The sequence below is a fragment of the Myxine glutinosa genome, chromosome 2 (genome assembly GCF_964187855.1).
Source record: "Myxine glutinosa chromosome 2, kmMyxGlut1.1, whole genome shotgun sequence".
Lineage (NCBI taxonomy): Eukaryota > Metazoa > Chordata > Myxini > Myxiniformes > Myxinidae > Myxine > Myxine glutinosa.
In genome coordinates, this window is record NC_136262.1 from 247447672 (window position 1) to 247460171 (window position 12500).

General features: G+C 41.6%; 1 protein-coding gene across 10 annotated transcripts in view; it reads left to right on the forward strand.

Annotated features, from left to right (window-relative positions):
- LOC137420684 (putative JmjC domain-containing histone demethylation protein 2C) overlaps positions 1 to 12500 on the forward strand; it is a 324770-nt gene that overhangs the window by 219430 nt on the left and 92840 nt on the right. The gene's annotated exons all lie outside the window — the stretch shown is intronic.

Here is a 12500-nt window from a genome sequence, read left to right on the forward strand (position 1 = left end):
AAATATTTCCCAACCCATTTCACTCTCTTCACCTCATCCCCTTTTCCATCTTATCGAGCATCGCAGGCACGGCTTCCAGTTATCTGTGGGCTTTCTTTCGGAGGGGAGGAACCGGTGTTGCAAGTTGGCAAGAGAGACGGATTTGCTTGCTTTTTCTGACCGACTCAATCTTGAGAAGATGGTTTCTTGATATCCAATTCATTTTTAGTCAGCACCCACCCACTTCTCTTTCAGACACCTGAATGGAAGAAAATTATTCAAGCATCCTAAGTGTGCACAAATCTTCACTTGCGTGTAAATGTTGTGTAACTTATTTACATTTCTTTAGCTCATTCTTCTCCCATTTCTAAATTTAAAACAGAAGTATGAATCCATTCTTATTTTATTTGAAATTTTTGTTTCATCGTTTCACCCCAAGATTCAATATCGGGGCGAGCAAAGTCAATTCCTCAGCATAATCAAAGGGATTCGCAAAGCGGCCCTCCCTTTATATAAGGGATCGTTTCTCTGTATGCAGCTTTAACATGGGGACTGAAAATACGTTTCTCAGTTTCTACTGAACGAAATTGGCTGCAAATGTCAGAAATAAATGCTTTATAAGTTGAGGTAATATGTTCCAAATTTCAGCAACATCCGTTTATGGATTCTTGAGTTTATTTAGAAAACCCTCGATTTAGCTCTTTCATGAGCCTCGAACTTGTATACAAAAAAAAAAAAAAAAAAAAAATCATGTTGGTGTCTGTCCGTCCGTCCGTCCGTCTGCCCGTCTGCCCAAAATATGTTCACGCTCATATCTCAAGGGCTATACATTGAAACTAGCTGAAACTTTGAATATACATCGGCCAATACATCTAGTTAATGGCTTTTGAAACAAATTACACCGAAGTGCTATAGTTGTCGCTTTAAAATGAAATATATATGCATAAATAAATATATAAAAATATATACACACTTTATAGCTCTTCAAAATGTTATTAACCAAATCGAATGTGCTGGATTAATGGCCTAATGGATAAGGCATTAGAATGCCGAAGCTGGGGAGTTTAGGTTCAAGTCCCATCTAGGTTGAATATGTTTTTTCTTCTTACTTTTTGAAGTATTTTATATCGTCTTGAATATAATCAAAGGGAGGCGCAAAGTTCCCTTCCGTTTATATGGGATCGTTTCTCTGTATGCAACTTTAACATTGGAACTGAAAATTTGTTTGTCGGCTTATACTGATATATTATATATATAAATATACATATAAACACACTTTATTCCCCTTTAAAATATATATTTTTTAATTCTAATGTGCTGGCTCAATGGCCTCATGGATAAAGCATCAGACTCCCAAGCTGGGGATTGTGGGTTCAAATCCTGTCTGGGTTGAATATTTTTCCCCTTACTTTTTCAAGGCTTTTATATTGTCTTTTATATTGTCTTGAATAAAGTCTTGTAGGATGAACAAATGCATTTTGTTAGTATTTAAAATGTATCTTGTGAAAAATGCCAGAGGCATAGAAAAGTCCCCTTTATATGGGATGTGCCATGTGGCAAACTATAGAAAAGAATGGGCATTCTTGGGTAAAATGCCAGGGGCATAGAAAAGGCCGCATAGGGCAAAATGGAGAAGATTGTCATGTGGACCGCAAGGCTAACCCCCGCTCTAGCAGGGAAAATGGCCTTAAAATGCCTGTTGTTGTATATAAGGTTATGTGCCATGTAGCAAGGTATAGAAAAGAATGGACATTCAAAAAAAGAATCCTATGCATGGTGGACTACCCTTGTGTTCTTAGGAGGAACCAAGTAATGCTCTAGAAAAGTTCATATAAACAACAAACAACAACAACATGCATAAATAAACAAACAATGATAATGATAACCTTCATATAAAGGGGTGCCAATTTGATTCATAAAGCTGCATGAAGAAGTAAATGTATTTTATTTGCTAGATGGATGGCGCCCCTTTATATGAACTTTTCTAGAGCGTTACTTGGCTCCTCCTAAGAACACAAGGGTAGTGTATCATGCACATGAGATTTTTTTTGAATGTCCCTTCTTTTGTATACTTTGCCACATGTGTTACAGGGTCCTCCCCTATCCCCTGATCTCGGTAAACCTCCGAACCCCGAGAGGGTCCCCGGCAGAAAGATATTTTACCCTTTGTTGAAATTAATCAATAATGAAACCCTCAATGAAACCATCAAATGAAACAATCAAATCAATAATGAAACCACACCAAGGGTTATGAACAAATATTATATTATAAATCACACAAAAAGAGCCATACAACAATGGGGGCAATCAACCCTACAATCAAATCTTAAGATGGTAACTTAGCTCAAACTCACGGCACCCCCAGGGACTGTAACCGAGCCCTTCACAATGTCTCTAGAACACAATGGTGCTCCCAGCGAAGAGGCGATGGCGATTAAGCGGGTAAGGAGATGTAGGTAAGGCGGGGACCATCACGTGGTCCCAGCCAACCCCAATTGGCGGTGGAAAGAAGAATCCCAAAGACGCTATCCAAACGTGCACATACACCGTGCCGTCGCAAACCGCACCGTATTCTTCAAAGGCCGTTGTCGTGCACACACATCCTCGGCAAACCACCGGAGGGCGGGACCAGCGGACACGGCTCACCAAGGGTCCGTGAACGACGCGCGAGGTCCCCGACATGGCGGCCGGTTCTTCCTCGGACCGCAGCCTCTAAGCGAAGATTCTCTGGAATCTCCCACCTGTACTTGGCTTCACAGGCTTTTCCACGACACCAGCGATATCTACGATCGCACGAGATTCCTTTCCAGGACTCAAAGTTCCCTCTCCAGGGACGCTCGCCCAAGCTGGGTGCGGAGCTTTTACCAAACGCCTCGTTTCACCTCTCTCCCACGCGCTCTTCTTCCTCCCTCCCTTTGTCTTCCGGGTCACGATCCGATTTCCGGCCACATTTTACCAGGAGCGCTTTTAAACCTTTTAACCACAATAACCCTTTCCCTTAAGCCACAATAAGCATAATATCTAGAACCAACAATGATAACAATAACAACCATAATTAGGGCCGAATCCGTAACACGTGGCACATACCCTTATATAAATGGGCCTTTTCTATGCCTCTGGCATTTTAGCCAATAATATAACTAGTGGAGTTTGTTTCTAATTTATCAAATGAATCCCTCTTATTTGATAATATTAGTTACCACAACACTTACATGAGGATGCTTTGCCTCGGGGCATTGTTTGGTGAGAGCAGCTGAGGCATTTGCCATTCCTATGAGGCGTTGTAATTTAGTAGAAACTAAGCATGGAGTCGTGTCATCGTATTACATTAGTGGCTTGGGAGGAGGGAAAAAGAAGGAACATCTTTCATCCCAGTTCGCGTGCGTTAATTTTAGCTTTCAATTGCTGTCGTTCTTGATTCAAAAAGGGCAGATGCAGTTGTTTCTTTTGAATTTGCAAATCGTTCGAAGAAATACCCTCTGCCCTTTATTGATCCCTACCCAGTGATGTTTATATTTCTAACATTTAACAGTGCAACGTGCAGGTGTCGACAGCTGGTAGGACATGGACAGCAGCGTTTAATATTCCGGAAGCATTTCGTCCCAGTACAGCGAATGTGACCACATTTTTCATAGGTTGCTGTGCTGGTAATCTGTTGGAAATTATGCATTCTTACAAAACATAATTCTTTAGACCCTTGCAATGTAAATGACATTTTTATATATTCATCGCTCGCACCTGGGGCTGCCCTCAAGCTGAGCAAGTGCCATGATATTATTGCACGGTTGGCCCTGATGAATGAATCACATTCCAAACGTGCTTCCTGCTCTGGCAGATGAGCCTCATGTTATTGTAATAACCTGTTTGATGTACGCATTGCTGAGAGTGCAGTCTACGGCATGTGCTGGTAAATGATTATAGGATGCATGCCCGAGTTTTTTAAATTGTCACTCCCCTGTCATACTTTTCGAACAAGATGCAAATGTTTTGACAACGTACGAGTGTGAAGGAATAATTTTTATTGACAAATACATATTTCTAACTACTTTTAAGACTGTTCTCTATTTTTATGTTGAACTGTATTTAGTTTCTTTTGAACCTGGTTTGTGCAACCCATCCAACCTCTCTGCACCACTTAATCAATTGTTGGTTTTTTTTTGTCAAAGAGGTTTGTTGTCTGGGGGAAGCAGAGGCAAATATGAGTGAGACACAGATACCCTAGTGATTCTGTGAAATTGAGCCTGCAATTCCTTATGCATCACAGGCATGGATCAGCTGTTGCTAGGCAGCAAACAGTAAGAGCTGTGTTAAAAAAAGATTGAAACAATATTTTGAAGTCTGGGGTAGACTGCTTATGAGCTGGAGTCACATGAGTTAAACATCACAAGTTCCAAGTCAATTTGAGTCTCGCTGGTCGAGTTGACTTTGTTTTCAGTATCAGTGTTTGAGATACATGGTTATAAATGGAGGGTGTGTGTGTACGTGTGTATATATGTATATATATATATATATGTATATATATATGTATATATACATACATATATACATACCATATACTGTGTATGTGTATATATATATATATATATATATATATATATATATATATATATATATATATATATATATATATATATATATATATATATATATATACATATATATATATATAAATATATATATATATTTTAATACACACAGATATGTGTATGTATATATATACTGTGTTTTTATATATATATATATATATGTATGTATGTATGTATATATACATACATATACATACATACTGTGCTTTAGTTATCCCTGGTGTTGGCTTAGCGGTTAGGGTGCCGGCTTAGGATCCTGGGTTCGAATCCCGGTCGATCGCTGAATTAACACCAGGGGGGTTGACTCAGCCTGTCATCCTTCCGAGGTCGGCAAATTGAGTACCAGCTTGCTGGGATGAATGATCACGGTGTGTACCCCGGTTTAGAATAGGTACACTGTATCCCTGCGCATCGTAAGAGCGTGACCAAGGGTTGGCGTCAGGAAGGGCATCCAGCCATAAAAACATTGCCTCAAACAGGGAACCATGATTGTCAAGGGGCCCGCAAGGCTAACCCCCGCTCTGGCGGGGAAAATGGCCTTAAAACGATCATTCATTCATTCATATACTGTGCTTTAGCGCTTGCTAAAATCAGCTTGCTATTGCTTGCCAAGCCAGCCGTTCCGTATCACACATTTCATTGGGGTGTTTGCCGGAGTGCTTATGCAGAGTCACCGCTTCGGCTTTCCTTGGGCTTATGCAGCTTTCCTTGGCTGGAGGAGCGTATTGATATATAATCAAACCCCCTTACTTGTGGAAGAAAACGAAGCATGGGTCGAGTCCCATAACAGGAAATGCTGCAAGACCCGTCGGTAACAAGAAGCGTCGTCTGCTGCCTAAACGCATAGTCGCTACCCTGCTCACCACACACCAGTTCGGAGTTTTTTTGTCAGGATGGATACATTTATAAGAGCTTCTCTGACACTGAATGCAAGACATGTCTCTGACGTCATACACATACATTATAGCACACATACACTGACATTAAGAAGCAGAGATTTATGAGATCATTCTAAACTCTGAAGTGGAAATTGTACAACATATCGGTCGGTGACTGACAAGTATAGGCAGATTCTAGGTGGTGTATGCTATCATTGTTAACTCAACTGGACTATGTTCAGCTGAGTTTTTGTCGACACCCAGTGTCCGTCGTCCGTCTGTCGTCTGTCTGTCTGTCTGTCTGTCTGTCTGTATGTCGTCTGTAAACAATTCGACGTCTATGCTCTAAAAGTCACAAATATTGATGAAATTTGATTAAACTTGTTATGCAACATCTTTAAGACACAAACTAGTTTGGGATTGCATTTGGGCGTTGCACGCCCAAAAATGGGCTCGGCAGGGCGGCCATATTGAAAAATCAATTTTTGTCAATCTGGTACTTCCTGATGTAGCTAGAAGGCTGAAACTTGGTGTGTAGACAGTATGTAACAAACCTCAACATATATATTATGGGTTTTGACGATGTCCGAAAAATGACCTCGTCATGACCAATGACATGACTTGACCCATAAACATCAGTTTGGACGACGTCCACGCTCTAAAAGTCACAAATACTGATCAAATTTGATGAAACTTGTGCCTTTTGCCACTTAAAGACATTTGAAAAGTTTTCATTTTTCTGGTTTCCATGGAAACAAGTTGGACATAGTGCATTTTGTTATACATTTCGTTTCCGGAGCAGAACTCAAAAACCGTTCAATATATCTTAACCTAACTTTGTACACATATTAGTTAGGTGCTGACCTGGTGACTTTTGCCACTTAGAGATTTTAAAGAACATTTATTTTTCTGCTGTCCATGGTGACAAGTTGTACTTTACAAGTTTACAAGTTTTACTTTTCATGCCTCACTTAAAACTCAATTTTTTCTAGTTTCCTGTTTAAACATGAGATACCTTCAACGTTATTGTACCTCTTTAGCACATATAAACTATATAGTTTGTGGTTCTATTATGCATATTCTAACCATATTGATATAGACCAGTTGAGTTCAGGTTCCCTGGAACCTCTAGTTTGTTTTTGCACTTGTACAATTTTTAGATTGTTTGCATGTGTCTATTATATCCCGAGCTCAATGTTTGTAAACGGGAAAAATTTGAAACTGTCAACGCAGTATTTTAGCACTTCGTGGACACTGCGGATGACTTACTAATTGTGTTCTTTCTCGCTTTTATCCCTTTTCTTCGATGCAAAGTCAAGCTCATGGAAAAGCGAGATAATTGAAGAATATTGCGTATTTTGAAAATGCCATGAAATCGATAAAATAATTTTGCATTACATTAAACCAGCTTGGAATGTCGTCTAAAACATGGAACTTGTTCATGAGAATGGAGTTTTGCATTTTTTGGTTTCACAAAAGGCAACTTCTGTTCCTTCGCGTAAATACCGCTTTCATGAATGTTTCCTGAAGTTGAACTTCTGCCACAGTGCTGCGGTTTTGCTTGACTTTGGCCTTGCTTGTTACCGCCTTGCTCTCAGAGGTTATTCTCAATAACCTCTTGTTGGAGAGTTAGCGGCTGGCTGAGTTTTGATGTTATTTTTTATCACAAGTGACATTTTCAGGCTGTGTTTGTGGAATAATGACTTTACCATTGGGATTAAGCTCTTTCCTGGATTTGTCTCGATTCTAGAATATGCATTAGAGTGCAGGTGTGAGTGTTTGAGTGGAGGCCACTGGGTCATATGCAACCTTTGAAATGATGCATTTTCAAGCTTGTTGTCCTGAGCTTCTGAAGAGGCTTGGTTCAGTTACATTGCAGTTTTGTTGTTATCGCTTTGAGCACATTTTGAGGCCCTGCCTTATGTTGCTTGGCATCCTTTAGCAAGCATAAGAAACATCACAATCCCGCTTCTTGAACCTTCCTGAGATACTCAGCTAATCCTTTGTGAGCATGTGCTGCATGTTGCAGAGCAGTGGAAATGAGACAGGAAGGTCACGCTCCTGATCTGCTTTGTGCAGACATTTTTCATACACCCAAGGCTGCAGTACGCTTCGTGGATCATTCTTCTTTCGCTCCATCCTCTTCCTGTGACCTCATTTTCGCTGCTGCTCTTCTGGTTACTTGGACTCACCTTCATTCATCATTGCACACTCGCACGCCATTTTCCATGGGGTTTCTCTGATTGTGAAGCACGTGCAAGGATGTGCCTTTTTGTAACAATTTCGAACCATTTACAGTTTTTAACACTCCGTTAATTAACACAGATGACTCATAATATATATCTCTCAGCGCATGATTGAAATGATCCGTGTATATATTTTACTTGTCATCACTCTTCTTCTTCTTCTTTCAAGTGATAATGAGACTGATGTGGAACGTGTAGGCCTATTTACAATGAAAATGTTTTACAGGGCTGTTTATAAGGAGCAGTATTCCATTGCATCCAAACAACATTCATTTAATCTTTGATTCCAGCCACTGTTGGAAACCACTTGCATCACGGTGGGTCTTTGTGCCGAATGACTGATGTGATACTGGGTTAATTGGCCTTTGCAATTTCTTGCAATGACTCCACTGTTAGTCAGTCTAGTGGAGACACGAGCTGAACACATCAGCATGGACAGATAGTATTTTAATCCTTGTTTTTATTAATTCCTGGTTCATCTGCATTGCTTTAAATTAGGAGTGTGTGGCTGTGGATGCAGCTTTTCGAAACGACTTGATGTTATAATCTGTGTTTCTGTGGTTTGTGGGGGTAGGGATATACAGTTGAGTGGACCACCTGGAATCTAGGCCGACTTGCACTCACTCTTTCTCTTTCCTCATTTTCAAGCATTTGTTTTCTTAATATATGGGTAGGTTCAGCAAAGAGCTTACAAATCGATTGTGGAATTGGGGTTGGGGGGAACGGGTGGGTAGACTCACAGTCAATTAAGAAGACATGAGTTTAATATGACCTCAGGTTGGTTGGCAGGAGGTATTACGACTGTTTTTGAAAAAAAAAAAAGCAATAGATTGGAAATGGATGCAACATGGACGATGCGTTGTGTGAAAATGTTAGCGAGGAAGGTTGGAGTTCAGAAGTACGTTACACAGACAGATTATCTTACTATAATTCACCAAATGTCCGTCAGTCCATTCGAAGGTACCGCAAAAACGGCTCAACCGATCACAACGATATTTTGGGTGGGTATTCCTGGGACCCCTGGGAGTAAAATAGGCTATACTATTTTTCCAAGTTTTCCAATTTTCCAGTTTTTCCAAACACTATGGAATAATATTTACCGATATGAACAGTGATGTGGCTTTTGTTGAAATTCTACAAATACTGTTTATTCTACGTACCAGGAGAGAGTAGATCGACTCCTGACGAACTCTTCCTATATAAACGTGCGGCTCCGAAGTAACATGGCAGCATGTGCAAAGCGACTGAGAAACAGGTGCAGCGGCCGCTTCTGTGCTACAGATTCGACGCGCACTCTTCACACATAAACGTGCGACTGAGAAAGACGTGTAGCGGCCACTTCCGTTTTGCAGAATTCAATCTTTTTTCAAAATGGGCGCCATGTACTGTTTAGATTTTGATGATTTGCGTGTGATATGATTCAACGGATGTTTATATTAATCGTTTAAAATAAAAAAAGCCTTCAATTTCTGATATTTTGCCTTTTCATTTGGGCCTCCAAATTGAAGCCCCGCCCATAGGGCGGGTACCGTTGCTAGTACAGAAAATAGGAGGATATGGACAGAAGGTCTAACCATGGTGAAGGCAGGTGGAGCGAGGCCTTGACCACACGTCATCGTGCATTTCCGCTTTACAGAGAGTAGTACTGGTACTGTGTGTGCTCCTCCATGATGGCAAGAGGTACTGCCCCATACCCTCTACTGGGTCTTTAACAAATGGTGGGGAGCTGTACTCGACGACATTGTAAACAAGTGTGTGATGCAGTGGAGAAGGTGTTTCAGACTAACTTGTCATCGTTGATTTGCTTCATCCTTTCCTAGAAGGTACATTACCTTCAACATATATAACATCATATGCAAGCAGGAGGAAGAGGAAGTAGATAGGGGAGAGTGGAGGGGGGAGTTGAAATCTAGAAAACAAAGGGAAAAGAGGGACAGATGAACTGCTATGGAGAGAGTGAGGGGATGTATAACATCAAAGACTGACTCAGGAGATGTATAACATGAAAGAAGGTGATGAGCTCGCATTGAGTGAAGTTACTCCAGGGTGAAAGACTCAACCTTTATAATTGTTCAAAGTTTCCAAACAGGTTTCCTGAGCTCGGTTTGAGGTTTGGGCCTTCCATTTGTCAGTTAACCAGTGAGAGTACATATAGCATGTTGTAAACATTCACCAGAGCTAAACCTATAATTAGTGAACATACTCTGAGAGACTACAGATTGTTTTGTAAGTCTAGCTCTCGATTTGATCGCCCTGTTTGTGGTGGATTAGGTGACCTGGATTTATCTTTTTAAGGGATCATTTTTAGCACAGTTGGCGACACTATCGTCTTTCACAAAAGCAAGAATATATATGGAGGTGCCAGTCTGATTTGCAAAACACTCTTTTTGTTAGCAGAAGGCATGTGCATCGACCTTTGTGATAGAGAAACCTTAGCGTGCCTTATTAAAGGAGCAGACACAAGGCCGGAATGATCGCAGACAGTTTCATTAGTTTATGACTGATTTTTAGGATTTTTGACACCTCTTAAAAAAAAAAAAACCACCTTTAGAGGCCATTTTTCTCTGCAAAGCGGGGGTTGGCCTTTTTCGGGCACCGTGGTTGTTACTGATTGTTACTGTTACTGTTACTGACCTCTTTAATGGGATAAAAAAGAAAAAAAGAGTTTCTTGGGAAGTTTAATTGATCCTATTCGGATTCTGATGAAGTTAGGTTCAGCATATTTTCTATCAAGTGTTTCTCTCAACGTGTTTTTGACCACAACTGCGAAGTGTGATGTAAAAGAACGCGCATCTTGAGAACTCAAGGCAAATGTGTAAGAACAGTTGCAGGGGTGGCTTTTATTCATCTGAGTCTACCTGTCAGGACTTTTGAGTTGCAATAATATAAGGGAGTTGATGTAGGTACCTGCTATATCTCAGTAATGGATGGATGCCCATTTGTTGAGGGCTTTTTAAATAACTGGGTTATCTGATATAGTTCACCTTTGGTGGGAAGATGACAACCCGGTTGTCATTTATTTCCTTGCCTCAAGCTTGGAAGACGTGAGAACAACTGTAGGTGTGAAATAACCTAAACAACATTTTAGGAAGAGTTATCTGGTGGTTGGAAATATTGGAGGTGACTGCTGTGGCTGCTGATTCAATGCCCCCCATTACCAGTCAGCTGGTACTCATTTTGCCGACCTCGGAAGGATGACAGGCTGAGTCAACCCGTTGCTTGTTGCTCTTTAATGGGCTCTATTATCCCACCTTGTGGGGTGGGTCGGGGAAACTTGGCCCAAATCTTTCACGGACTGGTATGGCCAGGCCTCACATTCGCCTAGTTATGCCAGGAATTTGGAAATTAGCCATGGTGCCGGCGATACTCGCCTACTCTTTGCAAAGGACACCATGGGATCTTTAATGTCCACCGACCTATGCTGGCAGATGGGACTCCCAGTTTAACGTCCATCTGAGGGACGGCACACAAACAGCTGTATCGACCTGCCTGTGAAACACCAGGATGGCAGTTTATAGCTGGGTCTGGATTCAAACCCAGGCTAGACAGCTTAGAGGTGAGTGTGCGTACCTCCATGCCATCCTGTCAGCCTATAGACTGAGTAAACCCACTTGGTGTTAATTCAACGGGCGACAGGGGCTCAAGATCAGGACCCTATGATCTCAAGCCAGCTACCTTAATCGTTAAGCCAACATCAGGCCTATATTGGAGGTGTGCATCATGTACTTTCTCTATCTATAGCAGTGTTTATGACCTGCAATGACTTGGAGATGACCAACGTGGTGGAGTAAACATACTCCAGAGCACAATGGCTGTTATTATTATCGAAAAAGGCTTATGTGGTTGAAGAGCAGGCAAAGTCAATCGTCACGTGCTGTTTTCTGGTCCTTTCTCGTTGGGTGTGCATGCCTGACATTTTGCTTGCCAGTGCTTCTGGGTGCCCACACCTAGACCACAGATTCAAAATGCTTCAGCACTGACCCCGGGAGATTGTTATTATTTTTGAGAGATATCTGCCTTTCTGTTGGTCTGCCTCTCTGCGTGTTCAGGACAGGCGGGCAAGGTTCATGCAGGCAGCTGTGCATTGCATCGTTATTTGAGCCTCTTATGTCTCTGGCATGCTGGGATTTGCAGCCGCGTTCCCACACCAAGCCTGCACTTGCAACATTGAAGACACAGAGAGTGCTTTTTCTCCCCGCGTTTGCTCTTATGGCGTCGTTCGTCGGCAGATCCCGCCATTACAAAAATAAACCTGAGTGAGATGCGACGACATGTACTTCCCTCGCTTAGGTTGAGTTTTTGTGCGACGGAAATACTCGCTCCACACATTTCTGGTCCCTTTTAATTTGCCAACGCTGCGGTTACGTCTGTTTGGCATTTGGAAACCCGAAGCATGCACGTGTTTTCGGTCCCTGTGCTTTTCATCCGTGCACTTCCAGTGACCGTAGCGATTACCCTCCTACTACAGGCAGCTTTAGAATGAGACACTTTATATGGTAATTGTGTGTACTGCCTCAATGGTTTCCCCTTCACAACTCTTGCTTGCCTGAAAGATCGGATTCTGATGAGCCAAAGGAGGCGAATATGAATAAAACCTCGCCTATCCAACCCTTCCTAGACACAATTGCTAATGGAGATGTTTTAAAATCCATCACTGCTACTTCATTGGATGTTTCATCCAAACTTCCTTGGGAATCCTCGGCTCGAAGTCCTGAGCAATAGCATTTTCAGGAAAGTAACTTTGGTATGCATCTTCGTCTTTGGCTGTTTATCCATCAACGTATCGAGGTGTAGCCACTGCCTTATTAATG